We start from the raw sequence: 18905 nt of genomic DNA, 5'->3' as shown, positions 1-18905 counted from the left end.
ATATAAAATAATTATTTCATATGCTTTCATACACATACGACACAATCAAAACTATATTAAATAATCAGTATTCATATGAAACTTCATCATTGATACAAAGAACTAAAGAATAATAAAACCGTCCAAATTGTATGACAACATTTTAACAACTCCTAAAAATAGAAAAAAATGCATTCAATGTGCATCAGATGTCTTTAAACCACCCCAACAAAATAAATTTCTTGTATTTTAACTTTTTGCTCTGCACTTTTTCAAGGATTGATACTTCGAACTTCCAAATTCTTGATCTGCTACACATTACTCGTATATGACTTTACCAAACATGATCCTTGCAGCTTGTTGGATTAAGCCTTCAACATCACCATAGCAACTTTGAAAGTGTTAAACTTTGTTAAGAATCGAAGAAAATCTAGTATAACCTGAAAGACACTGTTACGAAGAAGCAAATGCCTCTCCATTAGAATTGGACTTTACGTAGTTACTGAGATGTAAATCTTCTAATATAAAGTAACATATGCATCGTAAAAAAGCTACAACACTTAAAGATTTGAATCAAAATATTAGGTGATATGTTACTATAGTTAGCTGATGTATGAAAGAGTAAAGTTATAATGAGTATATAAAAGTTTTTAGTAAGCAGAACATAAAGAATTGCACAACCAACTGCTTTCACAGTTCAATCAAGTGTTTAGTAAGCAACCCTATTTGTGTTCATCAGTATATAAAGAATCACATAATTTCTTTTGCGATTAACTGTCTAAGAAATTTTTAAATCTGATTCAAGCTATGAAAAATAGGTTATTAGCCCATTCATATCTATTGGAAGAGGAAAAATAGCTCATTCATTATTATCGGAAGAGAAAAAAGAGCTCATTCATTATTTAAAGGAGCGCAAATTGTTAACTTAGTTTTAAAAGAGCTGCTGAATCTGATATGATAGGCAAAATGTGGGAAATAGGAAGCAGAAATAAAGTTCTCCAAAATTAGCATGCACTACTCTACTCCCATTAGGTATAACGTTTTCGGTTCAATTAGCAAAACACAATTAAAGAACTAAGAGACAGCTAAAAACTATGTAAAAATTCAAATCAATTCACTCAAGATGACAACATGTCCATTGTTATATTACTGATAGTAGGCAATCTTCAGTTTACTCATGAATTTTTCTAAAGTAATTCTTCGAGCTTTAATTAATCCACTTCAGATTATATCCTACTTCTTCTCTTCCTCTTCTTATTGCTTTTACTTTACTGAACGTGATGAATAGGCATTAATTTATAGTTCTCAATAATTCTTTAATGTCACTCAAAAAAATCTCCAGAGATCTACGTCAACAGAAATGTTAAGCACAAGAGCATTTTATTCCATTACAAATGATCCAAAAAAGAGCATTTTATTCAATTATATAACAAGTATCACAGAGTTTAATGCAACAACTTAGACAAAGAAAATAATTATATGTGGAACAACTTACTCATTTTGTTAGGATCCTTCTTCAATATACCCACTTCTCTCACTTTCTTCCTCTCTTTCTTGTTCTGGGGAAAAATTAAAAAACAAAAATAAATAAATTCCACATAAACCCCATCTAATAACTTGTTACGGGATATTCAAACAAACAGCTCTTCGTAAGAACCATCCTTTAATTTTCCTTTTATTTCAAATAGACGTCTCATAAGATTCAAAGTTTGCCTGCGTGTACATAAAAACGTAAAATATGCATGTAAAAATAATATGTTTGAAGGTTATGTCCACAACAGCATATAAGCAAAACAATTAATCTGAACCAACCTCTTTTCCTAATTTTCTGTTGTATCATATTACAAATGATATAAACATGTAGCCACTGCTAGATAATCGATCTTTCCTATCAGAGAGTTAATATCATAATTTCAGAGGAGTCCTATAATAAGGATGAAGTATATGAAGCCATTCAATATTTAAGGCATTTAGAATGAGGATACATGAACATATATCTATAACAGTTCAAGTGCATGAAAAATGTCAATTAACATAAAGCAATCTACATGAGATTATCATCTCTTTTTTATAAATAGACCACATTACCACAGTCTAAACAAAAGCTCCAATCTTTTACAATAAAATGAATAAAAGTGAATCAAGAGAGAAAGTATCTTAACATTAAAAGATTACCCATGTTCTCTTGAGATTATTTATGACTAAATTCCATATGCTTTCTGAAGCAGACATTCTTTGCTGAAATCCATTGAGCAAATATGAAGCACAAAAATATCTTGGATGATTAGTTTAAATGAATTAAACACTTTGAGACATAGCTTCTTAATTCAAAAACAACATGAGAGACAGAAATTTCTTCTAATAGTTTAACTATATGATAAGGGTATCACTATTTCTATTTGGATTTACGAAGCAGCAATTACTTGGCAGCAAAAGTAGATAACATGGTATTATCTCTTTAAATCTGAAGTTTTGAACAACAGAGCTTAAAACTTTTGTTTGGAAAAATACAAGTTGTTCCAACATGAGTTTCTGGTAAAGAATTTTAACTTACCCGTTCAGTTGTCTCTATTCCCATTAAGTTACAACAATGTCTTGGTTTTCTCGCTGGAAATAAGTTAAACATACATTAGAAAGGTTTTTAACTCAAATAATCCTGTCTCAAATGTAATTACCCTCTTTCCCGGTATTTTATGCTCCAAATCCTATCTTTTGAAGTCTTGCGATTCCTTTGTAGCAGCAAATATCTATATTTTTTTTTGTTTATGATCTCCTGAAATATAAGTAAGACAGAGGGAATCGAAACTTACAACAGATTTAGAAAATCTTTTTAATAAATGGAAAAAAGTTCATCTAAGTGAACCGATGAGCCAAAATTGAGGTACACCCACCTTGATTCGGCACTGAAATTTTGATATTAAAGAGAGTCACTGCATATTAGTCGAAAATCTAGAAAAGACAAATATTTCTCAGCAATTGGATTCTTTACAACTCCAAAAAATATGTTGGTCTTTAGCAAAATGAACCGGTTACCATGCCACAAAATAAAGAAAACAGGACAAGCAAAAGAATACAAGAAAAATAGAAATGGNAAGAGTAACAACAGTTCACTATAATGACAAGTGCTTGACTGCTTTTACAACTTAAGCACCTATTATAATGATCAATCTATGGGAAAAAATCAAGTAATCATTTCCACAAATACTGGACAACAATTCTCTATAAGAGATTGTGAAAAATTAAACAAAATATAAAAAGCCATCAGAAGATATGTTGCTACAGGTTGTGAACTGAAAACATAACAAGTCAGTGAAGCAAAAACTCAAACACCAAGTTGATATCTAAAACTAAATAGATATACCTTTATATAGTAACACCCAAAACAATGCAAATCACTGTTAAGCTACTATCGTCAAAACCACGGCCTAATTTTCACGCATTGAGATTTATCCTTCTAAGGCTCTAAATTTTTGTGAACCCAACTGGAGAACGACGGAATCTTTTACTCAACACAAAGGAAAACAAAAGTCATGCCATGAAGAAGGAGAAAGCAAAAGAAAAACACAAATGAAAAGGAGTAGAATAGATAGAGATGATGATATGGTGATTACACATTGAAACTGACCATTCCGCAAATTCATATTTCTTAAGCCCAGATTAAAATAATCAAAAAATTCTTAAGCCCAAATTAAGATAACTGATTCTAAACCGGCCATGCCACAATTCTTGAACACCAACATCACCAAAGTGAAAACCAAATCATAACCCTATTAATTTGAACCAAAATTAATATATGAGAAGAGTAAGTTTTCTAATCTTACCTTGATGAGAATAAACTCTAAAATGAGCAGTTGATGCCGGCGGAGGTGACAAACGGTTTTCTCTTCTCCCATAAATTTCTGATAGCAGTTTTAGGTTTTGATCAGCAGTAGAAGTCTTTTTGGAGGGGAGTGGGTGGGTGTAGGGTGAGTTTGGGGGAAAACGAGGGAAAATATAGCGCCTATTTTTTTTATTGATTAATTATAATTTTTAACGATCGGATATTATGATTTTTTAGGATAGAACGTTATTACTTCGTTAATGTCAAACTAAAAATTAGCTTTAACGACCGGATAAAAGGTTGGTCGCCATAAATACATCTATAACGACCGGATTCATGTCCCTTCGTTAAGAAATGGTCGCTAAAAAGCATATTTCTTGTAGTGGACACTTAGAGGGAACCGATGGTTATGCTATCCATTGTGATGCTTCGGGCATTGAATTGGGGTGTGTATTGATGCAGCATGGTAAGGTTGTCTCTTATGCTTCTAGACAACTAAGAAAGCTTGAAAAGAATTACTCGACCCACGATTTAGAGTTAGCCACAGTGATTCATGAACTAAAGATGTGGAAGCACTATTTGTATGGTATTCATGTTGATATCTATAAGGATCATAAGAGCCTTCAATATATCTTCAAGCAAAAGGAATTGAATAGAAGAGATGGTTGGAGCTACTGAAAGACTATGACGTTGATATTTTATACCATCTAGGGAAGGCGAAGGTATTAGCCAACACCCTCGGATGGCCCTATATGAAACTCTTTACAGATGAAAGTGCATGTCACCTATCGGATGGTTCGATGTTGGGGAAACTAAATGTATCACCATGAAAGGCGTTATGAGATTCGGTAAGAAAGGAAAGCTCAGTCATCGGTACATTGGACATTATAAGATCATACGTAGAGTAGGCCCGGTAGCATATGAGTTAGACTTTCCTTCCAACATGGAGTATGTACATCTAGCCTTTCATGTGTATATGCTCCATAAATGTATCAGAGATCCTNAAAGAGTAACAACAGTTCACTATAATGACAAGTGCTTGACTGCTTTTACAACTTAAGCACCTATTATAATGATCAATCTATGGGGAAAAATCAACTAATCATTTCCACAAATATTGGACAACAATTCTCTATAAGAGATTGTGAAAAATTAAACAAAATATAAAAAGCCATCAGAAGATATGTTGCTACAGGTTGTGAACTGGAAACATAACAAGTCAGTGAAGCAAAAACTCAAACACCAAGTTGATATCTAAAACTAAATAGATATACCTTTATATAGTAACACCCAAAACAATGCAAATCACTGTTAAGCTATGATCGTCAAAACCACGGCCTAGTTTTCACGCATTGAGATATATCCTTCTAAGGCTTTAAATTTTTGTGAACCCAACTGGAGAACGACGGAATCTTTTACTCAACACAAAGGAAAACAGAAGTCATGCCATGAAGAAGGAGAAAGCAAAAGAAAAACACAAATGAAAAGGAGTAGAATAGATAGAGATGATGATATGGTGATTACACATTGAAACTGACCATTCCGCAAATTCATATTTCTTAAGCCCAGATTAAAATAATCAAAAAATTCTTAAGCCTAAATTAAGATAACTGAAATCGATCATACAACAAATTCTTGATTCTAAACCGACGATGCCACAATTCTTGAACACCAACATCACCAAAGTGAAAACCAAATCATAACCCTATTAATTTGAACCAAAATTAATATATGAAAAGAGTAAATTTTCTAATCTTACCTTGATGAGAATAAACTCTAAAATGAGTAGTTGATGCCGGCGGAGGTGACAAACTGTTTTCTCTTCTCCCATAAATTTCTGATAGCAGTTTTAGGTTTTGATCAGCAGTAGAGGTCTTTTTGGAGGGGAGTGGGCGGGTGTAGGGTGAGTTTGGGGGAAAACGAGGGAAAATATAGCGCCTATTTTTTTTATTGATTAATTATAATTTTTAACGACCGGATATTATGATTTTTAAGGTATTACTTCGTTAATGTCAAACTAAAATTTAGCTTTAACGATTGGATAAAAGGTTGGTCGCTATAAATACATCTATAACGATCGGGTTCATGTCCCTTCGTTAAGAAATGGTCGCTAAAAAGCAAATTTCTTGTAGTAGATATTTCAAAAATCTGAGCAAAAAGGGACCTTTTTCAATGGGTTTGATTGAAATTTATTGAAAATATATAGATGAGTCAATATACAAAATTTGAGGAAGATTGGAGGTGACTTGGACTAAATTGGTATCAAAATTCATAGTAAAAATCGAGTTCAAAAAAATTCTGCGACACATGAATCAAACATGTATCTCACACGCAAATATACATTGATATACACGTGATACCCATTTGATACATATGTGATACACAGTGTGATACACCATCATCTTTTTTCATGTTCATCTTCTACTTCTTAACCACCTCAAAACTCTACCAAATCATTTCAAAAATGAGATTTAAACTTCTTAAATGTATCCAATCTTTTCCAACAACACTCACTCAAAAGAAAGCAAAAATTTGATATTATTTGACTAATATTGTTAATATTTTATGATTTGGCTAATTTTTGTACTTACAGATGGGCGGACATAACTGGTAGTTTCCCAATTTTTAACCGTTGGCTAAATTTTAACTGCCATTTATTTAAAGACTTACTGTTCTGTTGCAGCGAATACACAAAGATGAGCCATTTTTCCTATTTAATCAACTTCGTCCAATTTTTCTTTATTTACCAATGTTCAAGAAAATTGATTTTCTTTTTTTCCTAAATCTTCTACTCCAATTGTCTATTTTCTTTCCACTAGGTTGAATTTGGAGTAAAAAATATCAACCATCCAAACAAGCGGTTAGTAGATTTTCATTTAATGGTTTGCGCCATATGATAAATTTCTATCTTATAGATAATTTCCTAATATCCCTTTGCCTAACACCGATTCTGTGTTTTCATCAAATCTGTTACAACCATTCCATTATATATTAAAAACAAATGTTGCACAATTTGGCTCTTTTAGATATTTTTATATTTATAGAACAATGGATAATAATTATGATAGAATATTCATAGAAGTAATCAACCAATTGAGAAAGAAAGAAGAAAAAATGATGAGAAGTAAGCGTTGAACACTAGCATCATGTTGACAAAAGGAAGACCCATGAGACAAATCAAGTTCAGATTCCAAATTTTTAGTTCTTAAATATTGTGGATCCGTCGCTGAATTGGATCCCAATTTGAAGTTCAAAAAGTATATGCTTCTTCATTTGTTTCTTATTTTGGCGTTTTTGGAATTAACACATGAAATATTAATATTCTATGATGATATTCATTTAGATGTCTTGTTATTTTGAAATAATAATAACAGTATTACGTATTTGTATGTTTCTAGAGGAAAAATTCAAAAATAGCTAGATTTACAAGTGGTCATTCAAAAATAGCCACAGTTTAAAAAAAAGTCGAAATTTATCCACTTTTTATGTAAAGATAAATCTGAACGAAAACACCGTTCAGAATCCGTAAAATACTCCAGTATAATATACTGGAACTCCACTATAATATACTGGACTTCCAGCATAATATACTGGAGTTCCAGTATAATATACCGGTCCAACATAATATGCTGGAAGTTCATACACAGGTGCTCCAATCTCCAATATATTATGCCGGAACTTTCCGTGTGTTGGAGTTCCAGCATAATATGCTGGAAGTTCATACACAAGTGCACCGATCTCCAGTATATTATACTGAAATTTTCCCTGTTGCAGCAAAATAGTGGCTATTTTTTAATGACTTTGCAAACGCTGGCTATTTTTTAATGATCAGTCCGAAAACTGACTAGCCCGTGCTATTTTTACTGTTTCGAGACCTACTTTCTCAGTCTCGAGACTCTCTCAAATACATAACCAAGACTTATCTAGGATACGATGAAATAGAAATTAATTTTCATGATCTTACATACATGTATAACAATGTGCATACACAAGATCACTCAATGAAAGGGACTATTGCGATATCAAATTCACTCCAAGCTTATATCTTTAATTCATGAAAATCTATCACGAGAGAATGACGTAAAAGGTAGCTATGTTATTGAAAAAGCACAATTCTTTGTGATAGGATCGATATATGTTTATATTACAATAATATCACTAAATAATACTATATTGTTTTATGGTTGGTATTATGAACTTATAAATTAATATGATTTATGAAGGGATAATTTATTTTCTGTTCACCAAATGTTTGAATGTTAATGAAATTAAACATAAAAGAAGAATAGAATTCAAAACGTCAAATTTTCATGATTACGTTGAAGAAGTGGGTGACAAGAGATGAACAGAATAGTCAATAAGCACTATCAAGTCATATTTATTTGCAAAAGATGTGCATGTTCAACTCAAATTATTACAACATACCCAATAATATCTCACACCGTGGGGGTATGGGGAGGATAGTGTGTACGCAAACCTCTTACCCTGAAATTACAAAAGGCACATATTTAAACTCCTGAAAAATATGTATTTTGAAGACGACAGTTTTAAACTTGTGACACTTACTTATTGTAAAAAAAAAAATTAAAAAGGTATTGGTCGCTATTATTCTAGCTAGCACTTGAACTATTACTTTATTTTAAGTTCATAAACAAAATTTGCAAGCGAATGACTTAAATTTTGGACCTTCAAGAAGCTTATACATAGTACATGGATGGTCTATAGAGGATATGACTACAATGTATAGATGTAGAAATTATAACGGGTCAATTTGCTTTCAAGTATATGTTTTTCCTAATAATTTAGCATTTTTCTCCCGTGAAAATGAAGAATATCCTCTCAATTTCATCGGAAAATATATTCATGTACTTTTATGTTTTGCAACGATGATAAATAGGATATACATCAAACAAATCCTAACGTTGGATAGGCCCCCGTATCATTTTTTTGCATAGCCAACTTTACATTACACTCTTAAGAGAGATATCAATATCGACAATAAGAATCATGATCATGATAGAGCAACCTAAACAGAGGAAAGGAACATACACCATAAATACATGTTTATACCTTTTAAAAGTTAAATTAGATAACAAAAAAATCACCCGACAATTTTCAATCATCTTGACCGTAACAAACAAGTGACCATATGACAATGCTCATTGTATAGTGTGAGTGTGTGTTCTGAACGTAGTGTCCTTTGAGAGGTAAAATAAGAGTGCTTATATAGCAGTTCAAGAGTAGCACAAATAAGGTAAAAGAATCAGAAATTAGTCAATCAAGGGCAATCATAGAGTCGTAGAATCAATTGACATGAGGGAGTCTGGAATAGACCCTCTAGTTAGGGGTAATTGATTAACGGTAACAACAGGGGTTTAATTAAGGCAAAAGAGACCAGACCATACCAAATAAAGAATCAGTACGAATCATTAAGTTATACGGGCAAGTAATTAAGGCAGAGATGACCAATTATAGTTACAAACAAGGAAACAGATAAAATCTATGCATATTAATCTTTAACAGAGTAAAGCAATCAGCAAGACTTTTCAAAAGAATACTGATTCCCGGAAAGAATTACTCAACTTCCATAAATAGAAATCAGACTAAGTAAAACCTCACAGACATAAAACTTAGTCGGAAAAAGCAGGTTCAAGTCCTAACAGAGATTAATTAGGGCAGAAACCACAAAATACTGGATTTGACAAAGAAAATGTGTAAGTTAGAAAATACAGAGCAAATCAATACGATTGGTAACACGGAAAGACCCAAAATCGAAGCTAAGATTGGAAAGATTAGTATATTCCATAGAGTCAACTAGGGTTCGAGTACTCTTGCAAAAATCGGTCAAGAAGATGAAAAGAGAATCGACTAAACATGTAGAAATCAGAAGGCTTTTGGAAAACAACTCGTAATGAACCCTAGTTTTAAGGAAAAGCATGAATAGTCGATTAAAACCCGGAAATTTTTAGAGAAAAACATGTAAAAGTGCTCGATTCATCTCAGATCTATACAGATCTAGAAATGATCGAAGGTAATAGACTAGGGTTTTTTAGAAAATATAACAGAGATGAGAGCGTAGGTTTAGAAACCATAGATTCGTAACAAAAATAAAGAGAAATCTCTTACTCATGGTCGAACAATGGCCTGAGACAGGCTAACAAGCAAAGTTTCAAACCAGAACCAACTAGGTTCTTTGAGATCTTCTCAAGGATCCAAGAAATCAAGGAGCCATGGCGTGTAGAAGGCCAGGGCTGGTCGGAGAAGCCATGGAAACCTCATGGGGTGGAGGTATACGCCGGTGAAGGCACTTGGGAACTAGGGTTTAGTTGAGAGAGTTTTGAGAGAAGAGGGGAGTGATGACGGCGTGTGAGGGAGAGAATGAGAGGGTTTGGGAGGGGGGGTCGTTTAGGTTAATTATGGTAAGGTGGATTATGGACCGTTGATAAAAAATGATCAACGGTCAGGATTGGACGGGGGTATTGGGTCGGGTATACAGACTTGGGCCTAGGGAGATTCGGCCAAATTAAAAGGGGTTTTGGGCAGGTCTCTCTTGGGTTAAATCTGAAAATAAGGGGATATCTATTAACTACCCAAGTAATTAAATAAAAATTTATTTATAAAATAATTAATAAATTATAAAAACAATTCTCATGCATAGAAATGTTTCAAAACAATAATTCAATATTTTAAAAATATAATGGACCAATTTCTGGTAAAATAATGCAGTAATATATGCATGGGTTATAATTGCAAAGTTATTGTAATTGTAACCAAAAGGTGTAAATCTGGCCATTTGTGAAATAATTTGAACTTAATACGACTATAAATAGTAATATTAAATCATGAAATGTTATAAAGTCATTTGTGATGAAATTTTATAATTATTTATTTAAATAAAATATTAGGATAAATTAATTTAAAAATATAGAAATTATGGAAAAATATCAATTGATGCTAATGCATAGTTTTGAAGGTATATATGCACTTTAAAAAGTATTATAGGGAAAAATTGGGTATCAATAGCTACCCCTCTTTACCCGGGAAGGATGAAAGAGTTTTCGGGTAAAGAAATGATGGCCAATTTTGACCGAATGGGCGTTTTGGAAAATATAGGCGGAACCCTGGTCTTTGAGCTGCCTAAATATCCCTGGTTTTATAGGAATCAGGCCATGTGTAGTTCTGGATCCACCGGTGAATGAAGCTGATGGAGTTGTTATAGGAATGGTAGCCAATTTCATCAAAAGGGTCTTTTTTGTGAAGGGTGAGGTCGGATAGAGTTATGATTGCGAATCTGAAATGTAACGGATGTATCATAGGGCAGATAGCTTGATATCATGGAGTGGGATGGGTAACTGATGAGAATCGGTTATGAATGGCAAAGTGAAAAATGGCGCGAGAGGAAACCGGAGCGAAGGCTGCTCCTATTAAAAAAACGGTTACCTCCTGGATTACCTGCAAAACTCAAAATACGGTGCATGCAAGTGCGTATATTACTGCGAGAATTTAGACGTGATGCAAATTCCCTTTGGACCATGAGAGATTGCCTTTGGACGGTGCGGATGACGTCCTGGGCCATGAATTGTGAGATAGGAGATTCGCAGGCCATGAAATGATGTTCTCAGGCCATGAAAATGGTGCCTCCAAACCATGACGCCTTTGAATAATGATATGCAAATTTGAGAGATCCTCAGGCCATGGCATGGTGTCTTCTGGCAAGGAGGATGATGCCTTTAGGCAATGACGCCTTTGGACAAGTTGGCGATATTTCAGCCCATGAGATGCAATAACATGATGCTAAAATCAACAAGACAAGGCTTAGTCTTGTGAGGTTGAGGGCAGAGCTCAGCCTGAAAGAGGAGCAAATAGATAGTGCCGGAGCGATAGTGCTTAGTCTCGGTAAATAAAGGCGATGATTGGCATTGTGCAAATAGGAGGCAGAGCTTAGCCTCATGCAAGATTCGGCACAGGGCTTAGTCCCATGAAAATGGAAGGCAAAGCTTAGCCTTATGCAATATGGAGGCAGGGCTTAGCCTCATGCAGATGTGGAGGCAGGGCTTAGCCTCATGCAGATGGAGACATAGCTTAGTCTCATGCAAGATTCGGGACAGGGCTTAGTCCCATGCAAGTGGAAGACAGAGCTTAGCCTTATGCAAAATGGAGGTAGGGCTTAGCCTTATGCAGATGGAGACAGAGCTTAGTCTCATGCAGGATTTGGGACAAGGCTTAGTCCCATGCAAGTGGGAGACAGAGCTTAGCCTTATGCAAAATGGAGGCAGGGCTTAGCCTCATGCAGATGGAGACAGAGCTTAGTCTCATGCAAGATGGAGGCATGGCTTAGCCTCATGCGGGATGGAAGGCAGAGCTTAACCTTATGCAAAATGGAGGCAGGGCTTAGCCTCATGCAGATGGAGACAGAGCTTAGTCTCATGCAGGATTTGGAGTTAGGGCTTAGCCTTATGCAAGATGGAGGCAGGGCTTAGCCTCATGTAGGATGGAAGGCAGAGCTTAGCCTTATGCAAAATGGAGGCAGGGCTTAGCCTCATGCAGATGGAGACAAAGCTTAGTCTCATGCAGGATTTGGGACAGGGCTTAGTCCCATGCAAGTGGAAGGCAGAGCTTAGCCTTATGCAAAATGGAGGCAGGGCTTAGCCTCATGCAGATGGAGACAGAGCTTAGTCTTATGCAGGATTTGGGACAAGGCTTAGTCCCATACAAAAATAAAATAGCAGGTGATAGCAGAGTTTTCTTAGCTGATAATAGATTTTAGTATCACGGTTGTTATGAAGATTGTGACTTGGAAGCCTGTGTATCCTTCGCTCCTGCATCCAAAGAAAGATCGTGAGTTCTGTAAAGGGGAGGTCGGTTCGTGCCTCCGTCGGCTTGCTTGGCTTGCTTCACTTGGTCCGAAGGTCCTGTTCAATCATTGGGGGTAGCGTTGGCTAAACAGAGTCATTTTACAAGCAAGCATGCATAGTTTCAAAGACGTAATAAAATATATTATTTTAGAAATTGGTTAGATGAACCAGTGACTGTGACACGATTCGAGACATTGCAACCTCTCCTGCTTATAGAATTTTGAGGGTCCTCATCATAATTATGCCCCAGTTAGACGGACACGTCTGACTGTTGCACATGCTGCGATCAGCTGAAATTGCTTCGGAATTTTGAGGGTCCTCCTCAAAATTCTGCTCCAGTTTCTGATTGACTTTTGACGTTCTGGCATATAATGGCGTTGGCTGGACTTGCTTCGGAATTTTGAGGATCCTCCTCAAAATTCTGCCCCAGTTTCCAGTTCCGGGGGGAAATGAAAATTTTGTTATGATATGATCTAACCCACAGGGCTGCCTATGTATCCCCTCTTAAACGGGAATCAGGTCAAGCGTAGTTCAATTTACATCATTTTGTGAAAACATAAGTAGTTACACATAGTATCACTTGACTGCGTCTGAATTGATCGATTTTGGCCAGACTTCTCCGTCCATTTCTGCAAGTATGAGGGCTCCTCCTGTCAATACTCTATGAACCATGTAAGGGCCTTGCAAGTTGGGAGAGAATTTCCCTTTGGCTTCGTCCTGATGCGGAAAATCTTCTTCAACACCAGCTGCCCTGGTGTGAGCTGTCTCTTCTTGACTCTTTTGTTGAAGGCTCTGGACATTCTGTTCTGATAGAGCTGCCCATGACACACTGCATTCATCCTTTTTCCGTCGATGAGGGCTAGCTGCTCATAACGGCTCCTTATCCATTCTGCGTCGCTGAGCTCAGCTTCTTGTATGATTCTCAAAGAAGGAATCTCCACTTCAGCAGGAATAACAACCTCAGTACCATAAACCAGTAAGTAGGGAGTTGCCCCGGTTGATGTGCGGATTGTGGTACGATATCCCAATAAAACGAATGGCAGCTTCTCGTGCCATTGTTTGTGCTTTTCTACCATCTTTCTCAGTATCTTCTTGATATTCTTGTTAGCGGCTTCTACAGCTCCGTTCATCTGAGGTCTATAGGCTGTGGAATTCTTGTGCTTGATTTTGAAAGTCTCACACATGTTCTTCATCAGATCACTATTGAGATTTGAGGCATTGTCAGTGATGATTGATTTTGGAACTCCAAACCGGCAAACAATCCGGTTGCGGACAAAATCTGCTACGACTTTCTTAGTTACTGCCTTGTAAGATGCTTCTTCGACCCATTTGGTGAAGTAATCAACAGCTACCAAGATGAACCGATGCCCATTTGAGGCGCTGCGCTCGATAAGACCAATGACATCCATTCCCTAGGCGACGAATGACCAAGGTGAGCTTGTTGCATGGAGCTCATTTGGCGGCACTTTTATCATATCGGCATGTACTTGACATTGGTAGCATTTTCGTACATATATGGATGCAATCTGTCTCCATGGTCATCCAAAAATAACCGGCTCTAAGTATCTTCTTGGCCAAGACAAAGCCATTCATATGCGGGCCGCAGGTCCCAGCATGTATCTCCTCAATTAGCTTAGAAGCTTCTTTTGCGTTGACACACCTTAGCAATCCCAAATCAAGAGTTCTTCTGTACAAGGCTCCTCTACTGTGGAAGAAATTGTTGGACAACCTCCGAAGCGTACGTTTTTGAGTATGACTTGCATGCTCCGAAATTCTCCTTTTGCCAAATATCTTTGATATCGTGAAACCAAGGCTTCCCGCCTATTTCTTCTTCAACATGGGCACAATACGCCAGTTGGCTGTGGATCCTTACTGGGATAGGATTGATGAAGTTCTTGTCGGGATGCTGTATCATGGATGACAAAGTGGCCAATGCATCGGCGAACTCATTCTGAATCCTGGGAACATGCCGAAACTCTATCTTCGTGAACCTCTTTCTCAATTCCTGCACATGGTGTAGATATGGCAATAACTTGGAATTCTTGGTGGCCCATTCTCCTTTTACCTGGTGCACAAGCAAATCTGAATCACCGATTACCAACAGCTCTTGAATATTCATGTCGATGGCTATGTTGAGCCCTAGTATGCAGGCTTCATACTCTGCCATGTTGTTGGTGCAGGGAAATTTGAGTTTAGTAGATACCGGATAATGTTGGCCAGTTTGTGATACCAAGACGGCTCCAATGCCGACTCCCTTGAAATTTGCCGCTTCGTCAAAGAACATTCTCCAACCGTTGTAGGATTTAGGAATGTCTTCTCCTATGAATAGCACCTCTCCATCGGGAAAATAAGTTTTCAAGGGTTCGTGTCCTCCTTCCACAGGATTCTCAACAAGATGATCGGCCAGTGCCTATCCTTTGACTGCTTTCTGAGTCACATAAACATTGTCGAACTCGCTCAACAGGATTTGCCACTTAGCCAGCTTGCCAGTGGGCATGGGTTTCTAAAAGATATATTTCAAGGGATCCATCCTTGATATGAGGTATGTTGTGTAGGCACAGAAGTGATGCCTCAACTTCTGATCTATCCAAGTCAGAGCGCAGTAGGTACGTTCCAATAGAGAGTACCGCACTTCATATGGAGTGAACTTCTTACTCAGGTAATAGATAGCTTGTTCCTTTTTCCCTGTCTCGTTGTGCTGCCCCAGAACGTAGCTAAAGGCTCCATCTAGCACTGCAAGGTAGAGTAGCAAGGGTCTACCTGGCTTTGGCGGGACCAAGACTGGTGGTGTTGATAAGTACTCTTTGATCTTGTCGAAAGCCTTTTGAAAATCTTCGGTCCAACTAGTTGCAGCATCTTTCTTCAACATCTTGAAAATAGGCTCACATATAACTTTGGACTGGGCTATGAACCTGCTGATGTAGTTTAGCCGTCCTAGAAAACGCATTTCATCTTTCTTACTCTTTGGCGGTGGCAGCTCCTAGATGGCTTTGACTTTTGATGGATCTAATTCTATCCCTCGGTGGCTAACAATGAACCCAAGTAATTTTCTGGCAGGAACCCCGAATGCACATTTTGCGGGGTTTAGTTTCAAGTTGTATCTCCGCAGTCTATTGAAAAACTTCCTCAAATCGGCTATATGATCTGTGGCTTTCTTGGATTTGATGATGACGTCGTCCACATATACCTCGATCTCCTTATGTATCATGTCATGAAAAATAGTAGTCATAGCCCTCATGTAAGTGGCCCCAGCATTCTTTAGACCGAATGACATCATCTTATAACAATATATTCCTCATGGTGTAATAAAAGCCATTTTCTCAGCGTCCTCTTCGTCCATCCAGATCTGATGGTAACCGGCAAAACAATCCAAAAACGACTGGAGCTCATGCTTGGCACAATTGTCGATTAGGATGTGTATGTTTAGAAGCGGGAAGTCATCCTTTGGGCTGGCTCTGTTGAGATCCTGATAATCAACACAGACCCTGACCTTCCCATCCTTCTTTGGAACTGGCACGACGTTGGCTAACAAAGTTGGGTATTCAACCACCCTGAGGACCTTGGCCTTGATTTGCTTAGTAACCTCCTCCTTGATTTTCAGACTCATGTCAGGCTTGAACTTCCTGAGTTTCTGTTTTACCGGTGGACAGGCTGGGTTTGTGGGCAACTTGTGAGCCATAATGGATGTACTTAACCCGGTCATATCGTTGTATGACCATGCAAAGATGTCCTCATACTCCTTCAAGAACTGTGTGTACTCTTCTTTTTCTGATGGTGACAAGTGGATGCTGATACGGGTTTCCTTGACAGTTTCAGAGTCTCCCAAGTTGATTATTTCTGTTTCGTCCAGATTGGATTTAGGCTTGTTCTCAAAGTCTTCTACTTCTCTGACAATTTCCTCGGGTATGACATCTTCTTCTTCCGAATCACTATCCTTTTGTTGTGTTATCTCATTACATGTCACAGTTGTTGGTTCATCGAGACAGGAAATAGTAATGTTGTATATATTAAGATACGAGAGAAAAAAATGTTAATAATAAATATTGATTCATTGAAACATAAAAGCGATTTTTAACAACGTTTTTGGAATATTGGAAATATTATTTAAAACAAAATGCCAAAAGGGAAATCATTTTTCTTAGAAAATAAACAAAACAATGCTGTTCAGCCGTGCTACCCCGGGATTCGTTGGGCCCTGGATGGTCGGACAGTCCAATTCTTGAGAAATGATCCTCTCTCCACAGCTCGGATGGTAGGGCCTTCCTCCTCCTCCTCCTCAACAATTACACAACAATCCATGTCCTCATCTTCCAAGAACAGGTTCCTTAAGGCTGCTAGTGCTTCTTCCTCCTCTGATCCCCATATGATGTCGGCCTGTTGGAAAGTCTGACTCAAGTGCGGTATAGGCTGCTCCAATGGATGGTACGGACCTCGCCATGGTGGTGACCAGTCATTATATTCTTGCCAGTTGTATTGATACCCCATCCCAAAAGTGGTGCCATGGTACTTTGGCTGTATCGGCTTGGTGATCCTTGAAGATTTTTACCAAGACCCTTGCTAGGCTCATATCCTCCTCAGTTCATCATGCTTGCTATCTTGCCATCCCACCACTTATCTTTTTCGATTGCATTGACCCGCTCGATGTGATGATAAGTTTCTCCACCTAGCTTTCTCCTATTCTCGACCATCGGAATAGTCTGATGGGTGTAAATGGGGTTGTTCCTGTCTCCATGGATAATCACCTCCTGACGGTTCCACTCAAACTTTACTGCCTAATGCAAAGTTGATGCTACAGCCCCAGCGGCGTGTATCTATGGTCGTCCTAACAGCAGATTATAGGATGCAGATATGTCCAACACCTGAAACTCGACATCGAACCATGTAGGCCCCATTTGTAGGCAGAGGTTAATTTCCCCGATGGTAGCTCTTTGAGACCCATCAAATGCCTTCACGTTCATGGTCCCTTCTCGTATCTCGTATAGGCCTTTGCCCAACCTCTTCAGTATTATCAATGGGAAAATATTGAGACTGGATCCTCCATCAATCAGGACCCTGGTAATAAAGTAGTATTCACATTGCACTGTGATGTGCAGTGCCCTGTTGTGATTCAGACCCTCAAGCGGCAACTAATCCTCGTGGAAAGTGATTTTGTGACTTTCCAATACCTGTCTCACCATGTTAGCCATCTCTCCGCTTGTGATGTTATTGGGCACATACACTTCGTTCAATACTTTCATCAGAGTGTTCCTGTGTGCTTCTGAATTCTGTAGCAGTGACAGGATAGATATTTCAGCAAAAGTCTTGTTCGGATAGTTGATGGCTGAATATTCCCTTGCTTGTACTTTCCTCAGAGATCATCTGGACCTGTTTCAATAACGGGAGGTCTGTTAGAGGCCTGTTTACTGGACTCTCCCAAATGCTCGAGTGTATAGACCCTTCTAGTCCTAGTCATCCCTTGTGCAGCACCAGATTCTCCCATCTTGTTTTTTCCTTTTCTTCTAGCTTCGGCCACATAATCCCATGGTACAGCCTCGGTGCTGAAAGGCGGTGTGGTCGATACTGTCACTGTAAATGGTGTGGCTAGTTTCACCTCAAACGGAATAGGTGCAACTGTAGGGGGTTCTACCTCAACTTCAAATGGGATTGATGCAGTTACCTCGACCTCCACTGGCGGCTGTACCTACACTATAATGGGGTTGAGAGTGACTGCGGGTTTCTTGGGGTCGTCACCCTCTTTGATAAGTCCGATTGATCCCTCCGGATTCCATTCTTCATCCATCTCTATCACATTGACACCTTCACCCTTATGATCTGGGAGGGGGTTATTGCGGATATTAGGTATAGCCTACTTTGCTTGGATGATCTTGTTGTCAATCAAAGTCTGGATTTTGTCCTTCAACGTGCGACATTCGTCAATGGTGTGCCCTTTCATACCGGAATGGTATGCACAAGTCTTATTCGGGTTAACCCATTGGGATGAGTTCTCCGTGGCCACAACAGGGATGGGAGTGACGTAACCAGCAGCCTTCAACCTTTCATATAGCTGGTCGATGGGTTCAGCAGTGGCAGCGTATTGTTTGGGTGGTCTGCGGTCAAAATTAGGTCGCGGTCTTGGGTAATTTTGGCGAGATGGAGTGACTGAAATGAGATGGTTGGAAGTTATAGGTGTGATATGCAGTGGCTAGTTGGGAATAGTCTGGGGGGACAGGGTTGATATGTAGATGGGAGTGACGGTTGATAGGTGGTGAAGG

Source organism: Nicotiana attenuata, chromosome 6, assembly GCF_001879085.1.
Source record: "Nicotiana attenuata strain UT chromosome 6, NIATTr2, whole genome shotgun sequence".
NCBI lineage: Eukaryota > Viridiplantae > Streptophyta > Magnoliopsida > Solanales > Solanaceae > Nicotiana > Nicotiana attenuata.
This window is presented reverse-complemented; position numbering follows the sequence as displayed.